This window comes from Numenius arquata, chromosome 12 (genome assembly GCF_964106895.1).
Source record: "Numenius arquata chromosome 12, bNumArq3.hap1.1, whole genome shotgun sequence".
Classification (NCBI taxonomy): Eukaryota; Metazoa; Chordata; class Aves; order Charadriiformes; family Scolopacidae; genus Numenius; species Numenius arquata.
In genome coordinates this window covers 15,383,243-15,403,940 of record NC_133587.1, presented here as the reverse complement: position 1 = coordinate 15,403,940, position 20,698 = coordinate 15,383,243, and the positions used below count along the sequence as shown (strand labels likewise).

General features: G+C 49.3%; 1 protein-coding gene across 1 annotated transcript in view; it reads right to left on the bottom strand.

Annotated features, from left to right (window-relative positions):
- Positions 1 to 20,698, bottom strand: part of RALY (RALY heterogeneous nuclear ribonucleoprotein) — a 151,870-nt gene that overhangs the window by 80,688 nt on the left and 50,484 nt on the right. The window contains exon 2 of the mRNA XM_074156948.1: positions 15,061 to 15,152. The gene's annotated coding sequence lies outside the window, so the exon portion shown is untranslated. The remainder of the gene's footprint in view (positions 1 to 15,060; positions 15,153 to 20,698) is intronic.

The window sequence follows — 20,698 nt, the reverse complement described above, 5'->3', positions numbered from 1 at the left end:
TCCTCCCTATCATTGCAGCCACTACACAGGAGACACTGCCACAGCTTTCCCCTGCAGCTCACATCTCCCCACAAATGGGCACCAGCAGACCTTTCACAGCTGGTAAAGGCAACAGCAGCTTCTTCCACCCCTTGCTCGGTGCATCACTTTTGCCATGTCATTGAGTCTTGAACCTCCAGGATCACGAATGCCGTCATTTATCCTCTGCTCGTGGCCATGAGAAAGAAAAATCTCACTGAAAGGCTTGCTGCTTCCTTATTATAACTCTCCATGCCCTTATACGTTTTTTTTTCCTCAAACTACAAAATATTATCACATGCTTTTATGATACTGTAGGTTTCATGTGCCACGAAGCAACGTCTGGGTGCGCTCCCGATTTCCGTATGGCTTTGACTTACAGCATCCCTTAATTTTCCTTTTTTTTGTTTACAATGTACAAAGGAAAAGCTCCAGAGCAGCTCTCCACCCCCTGCAAACAGAGGTATTGTTGTTTATTTATAGCTGCTTATTTGCAGAGAGCCTACAGAGACGAGAAGAGATGTCGTTCACGGGGGAAGGCAGATGTATTGAATCAATCACCACACGGAGGGGCCTGGGGTATTTCACAAAAGAACCACAATTCACAATAGAAGATAAATTATCCAAACAGTTACGCATACTTGTCTGTCAGCTACTGTCTCGATACAAACTTCACTCAGCCCCTTTTTCTAGGTCTGACAGAAAAGTAGAGCTCTCTCCAGCAGTTTTTACAGCTTGTCCAAGTTGCAACAACAAAGGGACCTGCCTCTGTTTCTAATTCCCTGGCTATTTTGGCACATCTAAGTTTCAATCTCAAGTTTTGTCTAATGGATATGGCTGTATCACTGAGTGATCACCCAAACCATAAAATCATTGAATGGTTAGAGTTGGAAGGGACCTTAAAGACCATCCAGTCCCACCCCCTGCCCTGGGCAGGGACACCTCCCATCAGACCAGGTTGATCAAAGCCCCTCCAACCTGGCCTTCAACCCCTCCAGGGATGGGGCAGCCACAGCTTCTCTGGGCAACCTGGGCCAGGCTCTCACCACCCTCACAGCAAAGAATTTCTTCGTAATATCTAACATAAATCTCCCCTCTTTCAGTTTAAAACTGTTACTCCTCATCCTATGGCTCCCCTCCCTGATCAAGAGTCCCTCCCCAGCTTTCCTGGAGCCCCTTTAGGGACTGGAAGGGGCTCTAAGGTCTCCCCAAAGCCTTCTCTCAGTACCCCCAACTCTCAGCCTGTCCTCATAGGCTTGGTCTTCATCTTTAAAAGGTCCTTTTTATAGATTGGGAAAAAAAAACATCCCCCAGCCCAAACTGCTGTAAAATGCTACATGAGTAGGGTGGGGGGGGGGCTTTCTACATGAAAAAAGGATATTTCTGCATCTGTAGATATAAAGCAACAGAGGTAGAAGGAAGCTGGTCTACTTTTGCCATGCAATGATAAAAATTGTTGAAGATGGACAAGGAGAGATTCTTTATTTAGAAAAAGGGTCAGCACTTCACAGACACCTACAGATTTCCCTGAAAGCACCAGGAAAATGAGCTACCTTCAGAGTTTGTAGGATGATCCTATCTATGACATCAAACTCAAATGAAGACGGGAGAACGGAAAATAGGAATAACTACAAAGAGAAAAGAATAAAAGAGAATTAATGGAATAAAATCAATAGAATTAGCTAGCCCAACAAAGGGCTGTGGCATTTAACTTCAGACCACACTGATGGGAGGAAGGTCTGCCTTAGGCTGGAGCTGAATTCCCGCTTTTCGGGGCCTATCCTACCCACCTCTGCTGAATCCAACAGCCAGCTCCACCCAGGGCATAGACTATTTCAATGATACAATTCCCCTATTTTATTTCCTAGCCAAATATAACCATGCCAATACCTCACTGCGGAATTGCAAGTATTTATAACCAACCTATCACTTAAACCAACAATGTTGAATTGGTTTCTCGGGGACAGACCTTCACGGGGACCTATGGGACCTTCCTTTGCCACGGTGCCACTCCTGCCAGGCTGGGCAGCCCTGTCTGATCCCCACATGCTGGGCCCTGGAGCTCAGCCCTCTCCTCCGCTGCCCAGCTGAGGTCTTCAAAGCTTTACACGGCCCATGCAGTGCCCTTTGTATTTCTCCATTTCCTGTATGGTGACAATATCCCAAGGCCAATATACTCAAGGTTTTACCAATCTGATGGCCTGGGAGACAGGAGGTGACAGATCCAAACATGTCCTTTGCTAGAGACAGTTTTAAACTCAACCAGTAGTTTCAAACTCAACTCAACTAATGTAACCAGCTCAATTACACGATGTCCCATGAAAACGGATGTCACGTGCATGAGCACAGATATAACCAGAGTATTTTTTTCACATGGACAGCTCGGAGAACTATGTGGGCAATCACAATTTTGTCATACTGGGGCTCAATGTCCTATGCCTGTTCTGCAAGACAGCAGGTAACAGCTCTAGATCTTGTGTGTTTTTAAACACACACTCAGATTGCTGTGTGTTTTTTAAAAACTATGTTTCCCACCTCTGACCCTCTCCCACTTTTGGACTCAGCCTGCAAATCACACGGTTACAGATGACAAAATAACCCTGTATCTGCAGTAATGTGTTTTCCAAACCCATTGTGGTAACGGTAGGAGCTGGGCTCTGAGTAAATGGACCATTTATTTATGGACCATAAATAAGAGCATTCAATTCTTCATCACCATAGAGCAAAGCTGAAGGTTCCTTCTTTGTCTGAGCCTGTGGACACCCAGCTCCTATGAGCTGGGCTGCAGCAGGCAGAGGGCAGCTAAAAGACAGAAGAAAAGTCATTTATTCCCACTTCCCTTCCACAATATCCTCACCATTTAAATGTAGACCAGGAAAAAGCTTCAGAACGGCAGAAGTTGGGCTGTGAGCAGCCAAGGTCTCTCCAGGGCAGATTCAGCTGCGCTTTCTCATCTCCAGGATAACGGCAGGGATAAAGAGCTGCTGAGAGCACAAACTTCTCCCCTTGGTCAGAGCTGAAACCTGGTGGAGTCCAACCCAGTGAGTCCATCCCTGCCCCTGGAAGCAACTTCATGCCTGCAGGCAACTCAGTGGAGAAGCTACATCAGGTTATGGCCATCAAACCTCACAGGTGTGGAGGATGCTCATTGGAAAAGGACCATTTTCTTATCAAGGCGACTTGCATGGGAATTACCTGGAGTTAATTTTGAGATACTTGGGGTGAAAACTAAGCACAAGCGAGGTGGGGACCCAACAAACAGCAATCTCAGCCCTGTTGGGCCGGGAATTACAAGGCAGCAAGGTCACTACCCGGGGGGGGGGAGAAATTCAGCTGAGCAACTTTGAGAGGGAAGGAAGAGTAGGAGACAATGCTGGCAAGCGCAGGGTGAAATCAAACTGGAGAAATCAATAAAGGGAAAGGACACAGGGGGGCAACAGGACGCGGGAAGAGATAAATTAAAGGCTTGCCCAGGGGTTATGATGGCTAGTGAGCAATAAATTAAATAAAAGAGGGCAACAGGGACGAGCAAGGTACTGTGAAAAATTAATTAAAAGGAAGGGAGGCATAACCAAGGCATAAAACATGGGTGCTGGTGGAATGATTAGAAGACCCAGGCAATGAAGAGGCTTTGGAAAGTGTAATAGGAGCCAAGACAGGGACTGTAAAGGCTGTGACCGCGTGTGAGGGTCAGATAAACAACGCAGATGCATTTCCAAGACTATGAGAAGCAGGAAACCGTTGAAAAAGAAAGGAAGCATCTCGCAGAAGGAGATGGTGCTGCAAGTGCAGATGTGCTGATATTCCAAGCTCCATTCTTTGGCTTTTGCAGGCAAAAGACAGCAGGGTACTGAGTCCCCCCACCCACCTGCACGTGGTCTCTCTCCACCAAGTTCTCCTTGCCCCAAAGGAGAGGGCACGGGCGCTGCCTGCAGGATGAGGCACCGTAAGATGGGGTGTTTTAGCTGAGTATCTTAATTACATGTCTGCTGAGAGACAAGGAAAGGGCTGATTTAGTCTGATTGGAGCTGGCTGCCTCCAGGACTCCCCTCCAGCTCTCCAAAATTAATCCACTGCCTGCCTGCAGCTGTCTCTGAAGGGATCCCCCAGCTCCTGAGCAGAATTCACCAACATCTCAGCCACTGCAGCTCAGCTCAGTCCATGCCCTGCAGGGGATGCACCCTGTTGCCTTCTCCAGGCTCATGGGACAGGCAGATTTTAGGTGAGGGGCAGAGGACCCTGGCCTCAGGGGATTTATGTGGCAAGTGCAGACTTACACCCAAGTCCCTGCTGGATCCATTTTGAGCCGTCAGGGTCCCGAATCCCAGCTCTCAGACTGCACAGGGGAGCACCCTGCTCCCCTCAAGGGTCATACTGGGGCAACCTCCCTTCACCCTTCTATGCTGAAGCTGTTCCACTCTGAACAAAGTAATGACGTGCATTGGGAGAACCAGAGATGGCAGGAACACCTCCCACTAGACCAGGTGGCTCAAAGCCCCATCCAGCCTGTTTTCTGTCTATAATTCAGGTCCCACTCTCAGCTCTGCAGCAGTCAGGACTCGGGCAGCCTGGATGGGACTGGCTGCTCAGCAGGGACAGTCAGTCCTGTCTCTGGCCTCAAAAGTGTCTGTCTTTTCAGCCCAGGCCGCTGGTGTCCTCACAGGGCTGGCCAAGACCACAGGAGCCTCCTCCAGTTATCACCTCAGCAAGAGTAACGAGCTTTGGGAGCTCCTGCTCATCACCGCAATGCTCCTTCTATCAGTATTTCATTAGCAGGATGTTAATTGCAGCGTAGTGCGGGTGATGCTTTGCTTTTGGAGGACTTCTCATTAGGAGTAGGGATGCAATTTTTAGAAGAAGAGCCAAAGAGCGTCGGGGGCACGTGTTGGGGGAATGATAACACAAATGTTTTCAGGCCCTTCAAAACACAGGGGGAAAAGAAAGAATTGGACGAATCTGGATCCCACCTGCCTTTAAAGCAGAGTTCTTTGAAACGAACAGGCCACCTCAGTGCTCAGAGATGGCCGAGAAGATTATGAGCAGAAGATACCTACGCCAGAGGAAGGAAGAAGAAATAATAAAAGCATGTGATGTGAAGCTATGACATGAAAAAAAAAAAAAAAAAAAGCAGATTTTTTGGATACAGCAGGAGGGGCAAAAGCAAGATCAATACACTGACAACAGCAGCCAAAGTGGGACAAGGAACAGATCCAGAGCATCACCACGGGGCTGAGCCACCCAACCCAGAAGACAGCACAAGGACTTTGATGGGTCTCAGTGGCCACTGATCAGGCACTCTAGTGAATGCCTGTAAGGGAAGTAGGACAAGAAATAATGGCTAATGGGTAATTACTGACATCACAGAAAGCTAAACGGGCTCCCTAACCTCTCTCTGCCCTAACAAACCTCTCCTTGGCTCCTCTTTGAACTGGACTGTAGATAGGTAAGTGATAGCACACTGCACCCTACACATAATAGGAAGCAGGTAAGGCATCAGGGAAGCTGTAATGTAAATAGAGGAGGAAAAGGGGGTATTTCCACTCCTTGTTAACATACCAGAGCAGAGACACACGGGGTATTAGGACTCAGTCCAACAAAATACCAGTTTGAGCTCAGCGTGCAGTGGAGCTGGGAGGATCACAGGGAGCCTGTGGTGGATCCAGAGCCGAGCATGCTGCTCCCCAGACCCTGCCTGTCCTTACTTTGTGTGCATTTCTCAAAATTAATGAACTCAGCCTGCATCCACAGCCCCTGGAGTCATCTCCCACCTCCTGTAGCACTCCCGCTTGGTCTTGCTGCTGAGATTCAGTGGGAATTCTGCTGCAAAGCAAAAACAGAAGCTGCCTTGTTCTCTTATACAAGGGCACAAGCAAGTGAGTGGGAGCCCTTGGGTTACTGCGGGGTGATGGTTCCCCACTCACCAGGGCATCAGGTGCAGCCCATCGGTTGTTAACCACCCTCATGGTGGTTTAATGAATGCTGTAGATCATGGGGCCGGTGCCGGCTGGGGGGCAGCACACGGTCAGTCAGCCCAGCCCCCCTGTAAGTGGAAACTTGTTGGGATGTTGGAAGACAAGACTCTTCCCCCTCTGCTACCAACGTTTCTCCCAAAGGTGCATGTCCCCAAAGCCATGTAGGAGGCCAATCTAAGCCAGACAGCATTCCCTTCCTAAGCTATTTCTCCGAACACAACTGCATTTGAAGCTTTTGCCATTTAAAACACTAATTCCTATAATCGCTAACCCTCCTGACCACAAAGAGTCATTGTTCAAGGGTATGGCGTCAACGGCACCCTCAGTTCATCCAGCTTCAGCAAGGCCTGAGACTGCCCTGCTGACTGCATGCAGCACCTTCAGAGTAGAGATCGTTATTTAAGAGGATTCAGGCAAAATCTTTGGTATTTCCTGCGTTGGAAGAACCACAGAACGGTGGGGTTGGAGGGGACCTCTGGAGATCATCCAGTCCAACCCCCTGCCAGAGCAGGTCCACCCAGAGCAGGTTGCACAGGAACGTGTCCAGGGGGGGTTTGAATGTCTCCAGAGAAGGAGACTCCACCACCTCTCTGGGCAGCCTGTTCCAGGGCTCTGCCACCCTCAAAGGAAAGAAGTTTTTCCTCATGTTTAGACGGAATTTCCTGTGTTCCAGTTTGTGCCCGTTGCCCCTTGTCCTGTCACTGGGCACCACTGAGAAGAGTCTGGCCCCATCCTCTTGACACCTGCCCTTTAGATACTGATAAACATTGGTGAGATCCCCTCTCAGTCATCTTTTCTCCAGGCCGAACAGACCTGAAAAGAAGAATAAATCTGACTATAATGCATACACCCACCCCACGGCCACACACGCTGAGGTGGGCAGTGTAGAGACCACTGCCACCACCAGCCCCTTCTAAGGATAAGCTCTTCCCAACACCGTTGTTCCAAGCTATTGTTGGGAAACCCCAGAGACAACCCGGCTTCGGTTCTGTGCTCGAGGCACCTCAGGCACACGTTCAATCCGCAATCACAGCCTGTGGGTGAGATTGGACATGACAAAGCAAACGAGACAAGGTGAATGTGGAGGACAAGATAACCCATGGGAGGTCAACAGGGTGCAGGTGCCATGTCCTGGTTCCCAGACAGCGCAGAAAGGTCAAGGCTTTCGGGAAAAATGCAAAGGGACAATACAAGGTTTGACTGTAAGGCATGAAAGAAAGAGTGGGAAAGCAGAAGATGAAGGATACCATGGTCCCCGTTTGTCCCTCTCCTGTGAAGGCAGTAGGAACAGCCCACCACTGAGAGCTTGTCCCTGCAGAACTCATCTACCAGAGGAAAGCTGGGGACCCAGATCAGTCCTCCAAGGTTACCCAGCCCACCCCAACATCACCCTCACTGACCTTCTGACCCTGTTTTTTTTTTTTTTTAGTTGAACTTCCACTCTCAAGAAGAAAATAATAAAAAAAGGATTTTAGAAGAAAACCCCACCCTGCTCCACACAGCTCATCATAAGCGCAGGGTACGTGGCATCCAGCATCCTCTGGATGTTACAGCACACCGGGAAAGGAATCCAAGGAATCCAGCCCAACCTCTCCAGGCAGCACAAGGTCCGTACTTGTGCCTTTGTGTCACACCACTGCCTGTGGAATGTCAGCGCCTCATGGGAAAAGCACACACAATAATGAAACGCTACAGAAGGGGGACGGTAAAATAAGCAACTTTTTGGCTCATTTCCTGAAATCTCCAATTCAAGCCAAGCTGGAAACAAATCTCAGGCCTGGATTTTTATTGATGAAGGAACGTGGCCATCTGTCTGTCTTTTTTGCATTTCTTGCAAACCCTCATTTCTCTCTTTAAAAAAAAAAAAAAAATTGTGTTCGCATGTCATATTTGATGCATCTGACAAGGTCAGAGCCATCATATCCCATCAAGCACACGCTGATACAGCCCTGCAAAGGGAAGCCGAGAAAAGACGTGCAAAGAGAGATCTATTTTTGTGTTTTCATTTTAAGGCATCCCCTTGACTTCTGCTTTCTGACTCACTTTCCAGACCCAGTAATCAGAGATGCAGCCAGAAAGCTGCATCTGGTTAGGAGAGGACACAGTGATCGAGCAGCACCGAGGTACTTGCTCGTTTTCCATCCCTAATATCCAAGCACCTCATGGAGTAATGTCTTCATGGCCACAACACCAGTTCAAGCTGGAAGAGAAAGACTATTCCCTTTTGGAGGCTGGGAATTGAGAAATTCAGGCCCAGCTCCTCAACACTGACTGGATGGCTTTGGTGGTTGAAGTTCAGCCAGGGAACCTGGGAAAATTATGGTGGAGAACCTGAATCCTGAGGCAGACACTTGATGTTGAAAAACACCTGTTTTTCATCTGGCATTAAATCCCATCCCGTGGCCTTTGTCTCCATAACGCGCAATAACCCTTGAGTGAGCAGCAACTGGTTCTTGACAGGAGAGGCAGAAAACACCTTAGAATCATAGAATCATTTTGGCTGGAAGAGACCTTTAAGGTCATCAAGTCCAGCCATTAACCCAGCACTGTCAAGTTACCACTAAAGCATGTCCCTCAGCACCACATCTACAGGTCTTTTAAACACCTCCAGGGATGGCAACTCACCTTGTAAGTGACGGGGAAAAACAAGACAAGATGGTGAGGACCTGGTGGTTCAGAAACAGGTGAGTCCTTCTGGCCATCAGCCTGTTTCTCTAAGGAGGAGTTAAGGTGTCAATAAATACAAGCCACCCCGCTCCAAGTCTGTGAGTTCTCCCTTGAGGCCTTCACAAATTCATTCCAGCTGGGTCACCTCTGACCTTCCCTCTGGACCAACTCAGAAACTTTTAGGTTTCATTTTGCAAACATTTTCACCTGACACTTGAGCACAGGCATTATCCTTGACCATAGCAGAAGAAACGACTCGTGGTGATCACCTGTGTCAGCTGGTACTTACACAAGGAGTTATTTGAGAAAAGATTTTACATTTGCAATTCATGCACTACCTTAATCTGAATTAACCTTCAGGTCTTGAGAAGCTCTAAGTAATAGATGATTTCAAAAAGCAAATCCAGAAATGAAAAAAAACCAAAAAAAACCAAAAATCCCCCAATCAGATAATTTGAATTGACATGTTATTTTGATAAGATCAAGATTTGCAGAAAACTTAACTCTCAGGTACAGCATTTATTATGAATTTGCTTGCTCAGCTCTTACAAGACTCAAACATTTTGGTTGATCGCAGGAAACCAGCTCAGCTCTAGAACTTCATCATTAACTCATGAAGGTGTTATTAACCCATGGCTTTCTCTGAGCATAAGAGTTTTGACCGAATTAATAGGTTTAAAACTAGACATATACTGAAGATTTTTTGGTTTATCAAGATTTTAAGTCTCAAACCAGGCAGAGCCCAACCCACTGACCACATATGCCACATGAAGACATTTTTTTACTTTCTGTTCAGCTTTGCTGTCACAGAATCACAGAATCACAGAATCACAGAATGATATGGGTGGAAGGGACCTCTGGAGATCACCTAGTCCAACCCCCTGCCAGAGCAGGTCCACCCAGAGCAGGTTGCCCAGGAACGTGTCCAGGCGGGTCTTGAATGTCTCCAGAGACAGAGACTCCACCACCATGTCCTTAAATAACACCAAATGACCTGGTCTTCTCATATACCAAGAAACAACTGAGCTACGTAACTTGCTGCTTGCAGACTGCACAGTCAGCTGTAAGGTCCAGAGCAGGAAGGTCTCCCAGGTAGAGATGGTGGCAATGACCGACTGTCATGCGATCCATTTGGAAACACCACAGCTTTCCTGCTGTCTTGTCAGAGGGGTTGAGAGCTTCATGCAGTTAATTTGCTTATTTAAAAGCACAGGTAACCACAGGGGCAGAGCGATGAGACTGTATATAAAGGGTTAATTAGCATCTCATCTTCCACTAACTCACCCCCACGTGAGCCTGGCAGGGCACACATGAGGAAGGAGCTTCTCAGTGAAGGTCAGCAACCAGCATCCACCTCTGAAGGCTCCAGCATGAAGAATGGCAACTCAGCATGTCAGGATTTGGCTCTTGCTGGAAAACCCGATCCTTTATGGATATATTTTTTTATTTATAACTTTATTTATTTATCCTAACTCAAGCAGTTCCCACTCACAGCCAGCTGAGCTCAGCTCCGCAGAGGCAGAATGCAGGCGGAGGCAAAGGGAGGGGATGGCTCCATCATGGAGAACTTTGGACCTGGCCAACACCAGGGTGTGAGCCTGCAGACCAGGGTGTGAGCCTGCAGACAAGGGTTTGAGCCTGCAGAATGCACTCCTCGTGCTTACAACTGCTAAATGACCCCTAGTCATCTCAATCAAAACAACCCCTGACATGCTCTGCTTTCACAACAAACTTCAGTGCCATGAACATGCTTTTGTAGCCCAAAACTCATCTGCTTCCCCATGGAGAATGGTCATGGACCAAGGCCTCTACATGAGGAGAGCTCTCCTCTCTCCTTGCATTTGCCAGACGGGCTCCACAGCCCGCTCTCACCTCGTGAGACTGAACCTCCTCAAGACAAAACCTGTTCCAGATGAACCAGCTGCCTGGGAACAACCTCCAGCCAACAGCTTACAAATATCACACACACCGTAAGTTGATTTCCAGCACAGACATGTGGGCAATCCTTCCAAAGAGTCTACTTAGAAGGGATTTTTAACTGGGTCTTTGCATTTATTTACAGGACATAAGGACTGGGGAGCGCTAGCTTTTGAGGGAATTTCTGTTTGTGTCTTCCACAGCCCAGACCACCCTTCTCATCCATGGTTCGCAGCCACCACATAATCATAGAATGGTTTGGGTTGGAAGGGATCTTAAAGATCCCCTGCCCTGGGCAGGGACACCTCCCACCAGACCAGGTTGCTCAAAAGCCCCCTCCAACCTGGCCTTGAACACCCCCAGGGATGGAGTATTCACAGCTTCTCTGGGCAACTTGCGCCAGTGTCTCACCATCTTCATAGTGGTCTATTTTGACTCAACAGTTTGCATCACAAACAATGGCCAACGCGGGCTGCAGGTGACAGCACGCATGTCCATCGCTCCATCTGCAGAGGGGATGGTACGGATGGACGCCATATCCCAATTTCTGCACCTCCATGTCAGCTGCTGGCAACCACTCTTACTGCTCGGATCACACTCTACAGGAGACAGTGGTGATAGGTGACAAGCCTCTTCTCCCTTTTATTGCTAAACAAAACCACATACATTGTTTTATCCAGTGGGAATTGTCTGAGGGTAGCATCAATGAGTTGGGTTTCTTCTCCCTTCCTTTGAGGTTTTCATAAATGCACAAGACACTGGGGACAACTGAAGTTTACTGCACTCTTGAGAGAGAAGACTGTCCATGGTGAGAAACCCCAGGGGCTGGTAACAGGGTTGAAGAAGCCCACCACGGCGCAGCCTGCTCTGGACTACCTGACACTTCATCTTCACCCACTCCTCCACTGTAATCCCTGCGCTGGGGAGGGACACAGTACTCCAGATGGGGTCTCCCCCTCTACTCTGCCCTGGTGAGGCCCCATCTGGAGTACTCTGTCCAGTTCTGGGCTCCCCAGTTCAGGAGAGGGTACAGCAAAGGGCTACAAAGATGATGAGGGGCCTGGAGCATCTCTCTTAACGAGGAGAGGCTGAGGGACTTGGGTCTTTTCAGTCTGGAGAAGAGAAGACTGAGGGGGGATCTGATCAATGCCCATACATACTTAAAGGGTGGGTGTCAGGAGGATGGGGTTGGTCTTGTTTCAGTGGTGCCCAGTGACAGGACAAGAGGCAACAGGCACAAACCTGAACACAGGAAGTTCCATCTAAACATGAGGAGGAACTTCTTCCCTGTGAGGGTGGCAGAGCCCTGGAACAGGCTGCCCAGAGAGGTGGTGGAGTCTCCTTCTCTGGAGACATTCAAACCCCTGCCTGGACACGTTCCTGTGCAACCTGCTCTGGGTGACCCTGCTCTGGCAGGGGGTTGGACTAGATGATCTCCAGAGGTCCCTGCCAGCCCCATGCCATTCTGTGATTCTGTGATGAGATAATTGCATTCAATAATCTTCCCGGCACGCGCTTGCCAAAGTATGAAGAGAAATAAAGGACTCGTGCACGCACACGTCAGAATCCCCACTGCAGAAATCCCACCATCTAATTTGCCTACAGAGGAATAGAAATTATAAATTAGTAAAAAAGAGAACACAAGCCACACGGGGCAAAGCCAGTCTGTGCCTGGCACAAAGTACCTGCCCACTCTCTCAAGGGTAACTCAGTCCCACAATTAGGCTTTTTTAGACTCGGTCACGAAGGCTGTGAACATCCCACGACCTCCCCCGCACCGGACATGCAGCCCTTAACCCGAGCATCCGCACGGGGCACCGGTACCCGCCACCTCCTCACCCGCACCATCCTGTCTAAATTGAGAAACCTGTTACATCGCTTCCTTCCTAGGGCACCGGCTGCTAAGAAGGTCACCACCAGATCGTAGCTTAAAGGGCTACCGAGTGCCTCCCTAATCCTGGCAGGACAGGAACTGCCGGAGCTGACAAATGACCTGAGCAAGCGATTACAGTCTGGATTTATTTGTGATTAGATGCCGTGATGACCCATTCCAACATTGTGGGTTTTTTTTTTTTTCTAAGACAGACAGCAATTTTCATCCGCCCCGTTTTTGTTGAGCTACTGAAGGATGCTCTCTGTCCTCTCACTACGGGACACTTCCAACCCTCTCTGGGTGGACTCAATAACAGGTATTTCTGTGACCTTCCCTGCATTGCCAGAATAACGGGCATTTTCATCAGCTTCCCTCGTTCTCCAGAGTTACTCTCAATGCTCTTCCCCAATTGCCCGAATGACAGATATTTTCACAGTTTTTTCTGCATCCTCCAGGAAATGGGTGGTTTCACAGCTCCCTCCGGAATCAGCCTTTATTCCGTGTGCTCCCAATCACTGGAGGGAGAAGTGAAAAATGAAGAAGCAAATAATCAGCCAGCAGCGTTCAGGAGTTCAGAAGTCCCGTGAAAGTGAAGAACTCGTGGATTGAAGGGGGTGCTGCAGTTCGAGCCCTGCAGTCTCTGCGCACGGGATAAAAGACACTTTCCTCCCCTTGCAGTAAATACCCTGCACGAAAAGAAGGCTCCATAGTTCAAAGCGCCCTTTAATGTGTCAACAGCCAAAACAAAAGTTTGAAAAACTTCCGGCAGTGTTTTTTTTTAAAAAATCTCGAGTAATAAAAAAAATAAGGTATTTCTTCAATGCCGCTGAATCCCATAATTTCATTTGCTGAGTTAAATCCTGGTCTATGGAATTAGGGCAGAGCAGTTCTCTTATTCATGCAGAAAAGGGTTTTTAGCCAGCTCATTTGTTTAACATATCTGTATGTCAGTATTTTTTAGTCTTACTTTGTGTCAAGATATTCTCAATACCACTAAGGGAAGGTATTTTAAGCTAAAAGCAGAAAATGGTTTTGGAGAAATCCTAAGCAAACCCAAATTCCTTTTTTCCTTCAACTGCCTGATTTTGGTTGGAGGAAGTTCAGGTGAATCTTTACCCCTCTGTTATTTGCAGTCTCCTGGATTAGATTTCCAAACAAGGTAAGAAGTGTCAAACTCTTGGATCCTTATTTAGTGTTCGTGGTCTCTCCTGGGGTCCACCAAGCAACATCAGAGCTCCCAGCCATATGATAAGAAGTTTTACCTGATCACATTTATTTTTTCTCCCTCCCATGTAAGTTCCCAAAGAAAAACCCAACCATGATACCAATTAAAACAAACATGTTACACCAGGACTGGAAACCCTGCCCAAGTGGAAACTGAGGACCTGCTTTTATCCATGTCTGGTGACTGGAGGGGAAGGTCCACTGCTGGAAACATCACACCACTCCATCTTCATGTCATACACATGGTACAATTACACCCCGAAATCTTCACTCACCCTCTGCTGAAGCAAACTCCGGGTTTTATTCACCTAAATATTCCTGTTCTTCCTGAAACAAAACCCCCACAAAACCAGGGAGATCTCCCAGCTCAGGTCTTCACTGACTTCTTTGCTCAGGAAGCACAGCACATTTCTAACAGCCACAGTGGACCAGCACTTCCCAGTACTTGGGGTCAGGCTGTCACTGGAGCCAACCCCCAAACCCTCTTCCAGCCCACCACAAACCCTCTTTTTCAAAGAGGTGCTTTCAGCTCAGCCTGTCTGGCCAAGCTGGGTCTGGGGGATGTTCAAGCACATATCCTGACAGTGTTGGCACTTTGGAGTTGGTTATCTTCCAAAATGTTGTCCTGAGGACACTGCTGTACCTTTTGGGGACAGGGAACTGCTCTGTCCTGCTCAAAGCTCTAAGAAACACAGCCCTGTTTGATGTTGGTCAAGGAAATACCAAGCACGTGCTTCCTCCCAGCCCATTTTCAAGAGGGTGCTCTGCTCATGCAAAGGCAATACAGGGGTTTTGACCAAACTCTGGGCACCCTCCTTCCCCAAACACCAGCACTGAGAGGTGCCTGCATGTCCCAAGCATGGTGTCCCCTGTACGCAGAGCTTCTCCCCAGGTTCTCCTTCCACCCTCCTGCTCTGGGGTGGACACCAGGGAAGGCAAGAGCAGAGCCCACCCCTACGGTACCCAGAAGTCACGCTCTTATTCACGATTTACTCCCAACAAACTGCAAACATAACTTTTAGAAGAAATACAAGCAATGAATCAGAAATGAAAACGTGCCGAACCCCACCACGTCCAAACCGACCACAATCTGCCCATCAGGGTGTAATTAAGCTGATCCCGTTTCCACTGCCGGCGGCACACGAAGGAATGGCAGATCCTCAGCACATCCATTCACCACTGACTCCGTTAAAGCTTCCACCAGGCCAGGATGAGGCCACTTTCAGTGGGCTCAAAGAGAGAAAACCTTCAGCCTGAATCCACAATGCAGCCCAGCATCCGAAGCGAGGTGTCCTTGCTCCCCCTGGGTCCCACCTCGCAGAGAAGAACCTCAGGGATCTCTCCCACCATTCATGCTGTCTAAAGGCACCACAAGACACAGTTACTCACCGGGGCTGGTGTGGGCACTTGGGGTTTGTCAGTCCTTCCCGTCACCGCTCTGGGAGCAGGAGCAGCAGCCCCTCTACTGTCTCAGCTTCGCCCTGCAAGAATCAGGACACAGAGGGTTTGGTTTTTTTTTTTCCCAGTTGAAGTAAGCAGATAATTCAGTACTTTCTAACCCTCAGCAGAGCGGGGTACGCTGTGTGGGAAAGAAAAGCCGCTGCCTGGTTGTCTGCAAGGATCAGCCCCAGGACTTTCTGAGCTCAGGCTCTGAGCGGCTTAGCCAGGAGCTCGGGGAGGAGCAGACGGAGCAGGTTGCATTCGCGGGGCCGAGGGCTCGGGATGGCGGCTGGGGAGGTGGTTCAGATCAGCTCGCGTACCAGAAACACCACCAGAAGAGCTTTGTAACATTAATATTGCAGAGAACAAGGTAGCTGGTGGATAGAGGCAGGGGGGGAACTTTTGGTGACGGTAGCTGGGATTTGTTCAGGGAAAACAGTTGCTTCGAAGTGAAACAGAGTAAAGCAGAAACTTTTTCCTGGTTTGTTGTTTTGGTTTTTTTGGGGTTTTTTTCTGTCTTGAAAATGTATTTTGAAACTGAAAATAGAATCATAGAATTGTCCAGGTTCAAAAGGACCTTTCAGATCATCGAGTCCAACCATCAACCCAACACCGACCAAACCACCACTAACCCATGTCCCTCAGCACCATGTCTGCCCAGCTTCCAAATACCCTTTAAAAACCCCCAGGGATGGCGATTCCACCACTTCCCTGGACAGCCTGTTAAGATTTCACTTGGGGTCAGGCTGACTTGAATTGAAACATTTTGTTGATGGAATTGGAACATCCTGCTTTAAGTCAGCTCCTTTGGGTTCCCCCCCGAGCTGCCAGGATACCTCCTGCGACATTAAATTAAGGTGCTTTCCCTTCCCTGCCGTGGGCTGAGATACCTGGTGGGACTGAATGCAACACACTGATGTGTCACCTTGAGAGACCTGCCAGGTAGAAACGCAACTGGGACGTTACAATTCAGAAGTGAGAGCTGCAGGACTTTTTGGGGTATATTTATGCTGAGCAACACTCAAGTGCCCCCTAAGCAGTCTCTCGAGCAGCATCGGCAGAGCCAGGCTGGCAGGGGAGGCTGCAGGGCATGGCTGCTGACCCCTTAAGAACTGGGTTAATGCTTCAGAGAAGGGATCTAAGTCCCATCAAATCCTCACACCTCAACTAAACGCACACCGACTCCTCCCCTGGTCTCAGTGCTCCGGGCAAGGAGCTGGGGTTGAATGGATGGGATGGAGAGAGACTTCCTTGGTCCTCTCCAGCCCCGGGACAAGGACTGCCCCTGTGAGCTCACAGCCCACACACAGTCCAGAGCTGATGGGAACTGAATCCAGGTCTCCGTACCCGCACTCCAGTGCCTAAGCCATTAACAAGATCCAGTGACATGAACCCATTCCTTCAAATCAGCCTGCTTGGGCTAGCAATGATCATAGAATCATAGAACCATAGAATGGTTAGAGTTGGAAGGGACCTTAAAGATCATCGAGTTCCAACCCCTCTGCCATGGGCAGGGACACCTCCACTAGAGCAGGTTGCTCAAAGCTCCATCCAGCCTGGTCTTAAACACTTCCAGGGATGGGGCAGCCACAACTTCCCTGGGCAACCTGTTCCAGTGCTTCACCACCCTCACAGCAAAGAATTTCTTCCTAATATCTAATCTAAATCTCCCCTCTTCCAATTTAAAACCATTACCCCTTGTCTTGTCACTACATCTCCTGACAAAGAGTCCCTCTCCGGCTCTCCTGTAGGCTCCCTTCAGATATTGGAAGGCTGCTATGAGGTCTCCCCGGAGCCTTCTCTTCTCCAGGCTGAACAACCCCAGCTCTCTCAGCCTGTCTTCATAGGGGAGGTGCTCCATCCCTCTGATCATCTTCGTGGCCCTCCGCTGGACCTGTTCCAACAGGTCCATGTCCTTCCTGTGTTGAGGACTCCAAAGCTGGACACAGTATTCCAGGTGGGGTCTCATGAGCGCTACAACACAGAGATCTACAACACAGGCAATAAATCACTGGGAGATTCCTATTCTGCTTTCCCCACCTTCCTCAAACCGGTGATGATTCCCACCTCCTGCCTTCCACGCAACATTTCCTGAGGAAGCCACAGCTTTTGTTGAACGACCAATACTTTTTCCACCCTGCTCTGTAGGTGGGCTGCCCCATCCCATGGTGGGGGGCAGGAGGGGCTCCTGCCAGTCACCATCAATGTTAGGGTGAAGGGTTAGTTCTCCCACCCAGCCTGCCGGGAGAGACCCTCCGGAATTAGCGGCTCAATTCAGTCACAGTTATGCCGCAGCAGTGCAAAAGGTCAAACTAGAACGAAGCTTTTAATTAAAACAGAGAAAGGGCTAAAGAGACAGAGAAATGAAGCACTGGGCTTCAACCAACAGCGAGGTCACACATATCTAACGAGCTGATCAGAGGTGACATGCTGGCTTTCTCAGCAGAAGTCTCTGCACGCTCCGGAGCACACCACAGGGATAATCCCTTCTGCACAAGGGTTCAAATCTCTGCATGAGAAAGCCACCACAGTGACCAAGGCTAAAAGCAGGGGATGCTGCCACGTGGCCACGTTTCCTGTCATCCAGGAACCCAATAAAGCATTCAAGATGATGAACCTCCCACTGCTGTTTCCTCAGTTCCCCTCCATTTCAAGGGAGCATCTCTCAGAAGTTCAACTGAACGTGCAAAGTGCTGGAACCAACGACGAGCACAGCAACGGGGGCCTTCGTGCAGGAGAGAGTAAGAGAAACCTGAGGCCAAACCAGGTCTGAACAGAGCCCTGGTCATCAAAACTCTCAGAGACACGAGGGATGTGGAAAAGCAAATGGCTCACGGCCTGCTCCAATCACACCTGCTGGAGCCCTGCCGGTCCCTGCTTTGCCGTTTCTTGGGCAGAACGGGGCAGATGGAGAATTAAAGAAGCAAATCCCAGTGAGGAAGGAGGAAAAGAGATCTGGATGGCATTCTGAATGACTTCTCATTCCACTTCCCAAGCTCACTCAGACACCTCAACTGAGGCAAAAGCACTTTTCATGCTCCTAAAGCCTTCTTGTGCTGACAAGAACAACCTGAAAGTGTATGAGAAGAGAAGAATGATAAGGGGCACAGGGACATGGAGCATCAAAGAGCAACAGAAGCTCCGAGTTCTGCTCTTGGCTCTACTGTACACCTCTTTGAGACCAAGGGCCAAATTACTGCATCTCTTTGCGTCCCTTAGGATGTGAAGTTAGACCCAGACGAGGTCTAACCGTTCCCTGATAACCTGAAGTGGAAGCTGTCCAGGAGGTGGCACAGAAAAACCTCACCACTAGAACGATCAAGGGAGCTAAGAAATGGAAGTCCACCTCTGCTGCTTCCTCATTTTCCAAATGTACAGCTACATGAAAGATTAAATTGTCCTGCTCTTATACCAGGTTCCTCCTCACCGCACGAGCCCTGATGAGTTCGGGCAGCAGGAGCAGCAGAGTCCAGCCCCTGCAATCAGTGCACTGCACTGCACTGGCCTGTGATTCTTCTAGAACCACTCCAACTCACGAAGCAAAAGCGAAGGAGGAAGGAGGTAAGCACCCTGCCAAAATACAACATCTTTCAAACAAAGTTAACTGCGCTAAAATGTGCTGGGTTTATTTTCCACTCCGGGATCCCAAAGCGTTTCCCTTCTCTCCCTGAATGATAACGGGTATAAAAATTAAATATAAATTCTCCAACAAAAAGCCAAACGCACTGAAGGGTAATAAATCACGGGGGCTGGATGGCATTCAGAAGAAGTTGGGGGAAGGAATAAAGGATTAAATAGTGCAGATACCGACTAAGATGTATCATAGACCCTTAAAAACCCAAGACTCGTCCTCAGGGCAGGGGACTCGCCACAACGGGCTGAATTTTGATGAAGCAGCAAAGGGGACTTGCCCAGCGAAGCGGTGGGGTTAGTCCGTGGTGCTCCCAGTCCCGTGGGGCTCCGCACATAGCTAATGTCACCCCGGTGCCACGCTCGTTCCCCCACCTCATGTGGGGGTGAACACCCCGATGAAAAAATCTTTTAATTTCCCCACAGCCACAGTTCTGTCCAGGTTGGTAACTGCTGAGGTCAGAGACCTGCAAACAGAAAGTCTGTTCTGGGGGGGGTTCATATTTTGTACAGAAGAGGAGACGTGCCCCTCTTGCCCCGCCACAAGTACAAGGTTCCAGGCACAGGGACAAATACAGGTTGGGTGGAGAATGGATTGAGAGAGCTCTGAGGAGAAGGACTTGGGGGTGTTGGTGGATGAGAAGCTCAACATGAGCCAGCAACGTGTGCCCACAGTCCAGAAAGTCCCCCACATCCTGGGCTGCATCCCCAGCAGGGCGAGGGGGGAGGATTCTACCCCGGGAGACCCCCCCGCAGTGCTGCTTCCAGCTCTGGGGCCACCAACATCAGAAGGACATGGACCTGTTGGAGCGGGGCCAGAGGAGGCCACGGAGATGCTGCGAGGGCTGGAGCCCCTCTGCTGTGAGGACAGGCTGAGACAGTTGGGGGGCTTCAGCCTGGAGAAGAGAAGGCTCCAGGGAGACATCAGAGCCCCTTCCAGTCCCTAAAGGGGCTCCAGGAAAGCTGGGCAGGGACTCTTGATCAGGGAGGGGAGCCATAGGATGAGAGTGAACAGTTTTACACTGAAAGAGGGGAGATTGAGATGAGATCTGGGAAGAAATTCTTTGCTGTGAGGGTGGTGAGACCCTGGCCCAGGTTGCCCAGAGAAGCTGTGGCTGGCCCATCCCTGGAGGGGTTCAAGGCCAGGTTGGAGGGGGCTTTGAGCAATCTGGTCTGGTGGGAGGTGTCCCTGCCCAGGGCAGGGGGTGGCACTGGATGGTCTTTAAGGTCCCTTCCAACCCAAACCATTCTGTGATTCTACGATGTACCCACGGGACTGATGCTGCCCCTCATTGTCCTCTGGGCCACCTGCCACAGGTGAGCCACTGCGCTGGCACTGGCGGTGGGATTCATCGGGGACTCCAGAAGAAGGAAAGAGGGACCCCAGGGCTGCAGTGGGGACATACACATTTCTGAACAGCAGCTACCACGGACTGGATGCTCTCTCATCTGATGACCTGAGATTCTTACATCGGCATTTCCAGGAACCTGAAACACTCCCCAGGGTGTCACACAGCAGCACAACATTCTGGCAACACTATGTATCAGCACCGATTTGCTTCTAATAAACAAGATCACCTTTAATTTCCAGGCACCTCCTACTTCATTAAACTTAAAGATCTTGCTCTCCAGGGGTTTCCTCCTCAACTGGGGCAGGAAATGAAAAGACAGAAAATGCAATTTAATTGGGGATGAAGCTTCATCTTTACACTGCCTATCATAATTATGTGTCATTTAAAAACAAGCGTGGAGCAGGTGTGAAATGGCACCAGCTCCGGATGCACATAAAAAAGGTTGACACCAGCAGCACGTCTCAGCAAGAATCAGATGGTGCAACTTGAAAACTACTTTTCTCTTTTGTTTCTTTCTTCCTTTGTTGCCTCAAACTTCTCAGAAAAATTCCCTTTTGAATTTCCCAGAAATGGCATCTCTGTGAAGCCAAGTGGTTTGAAAGGAA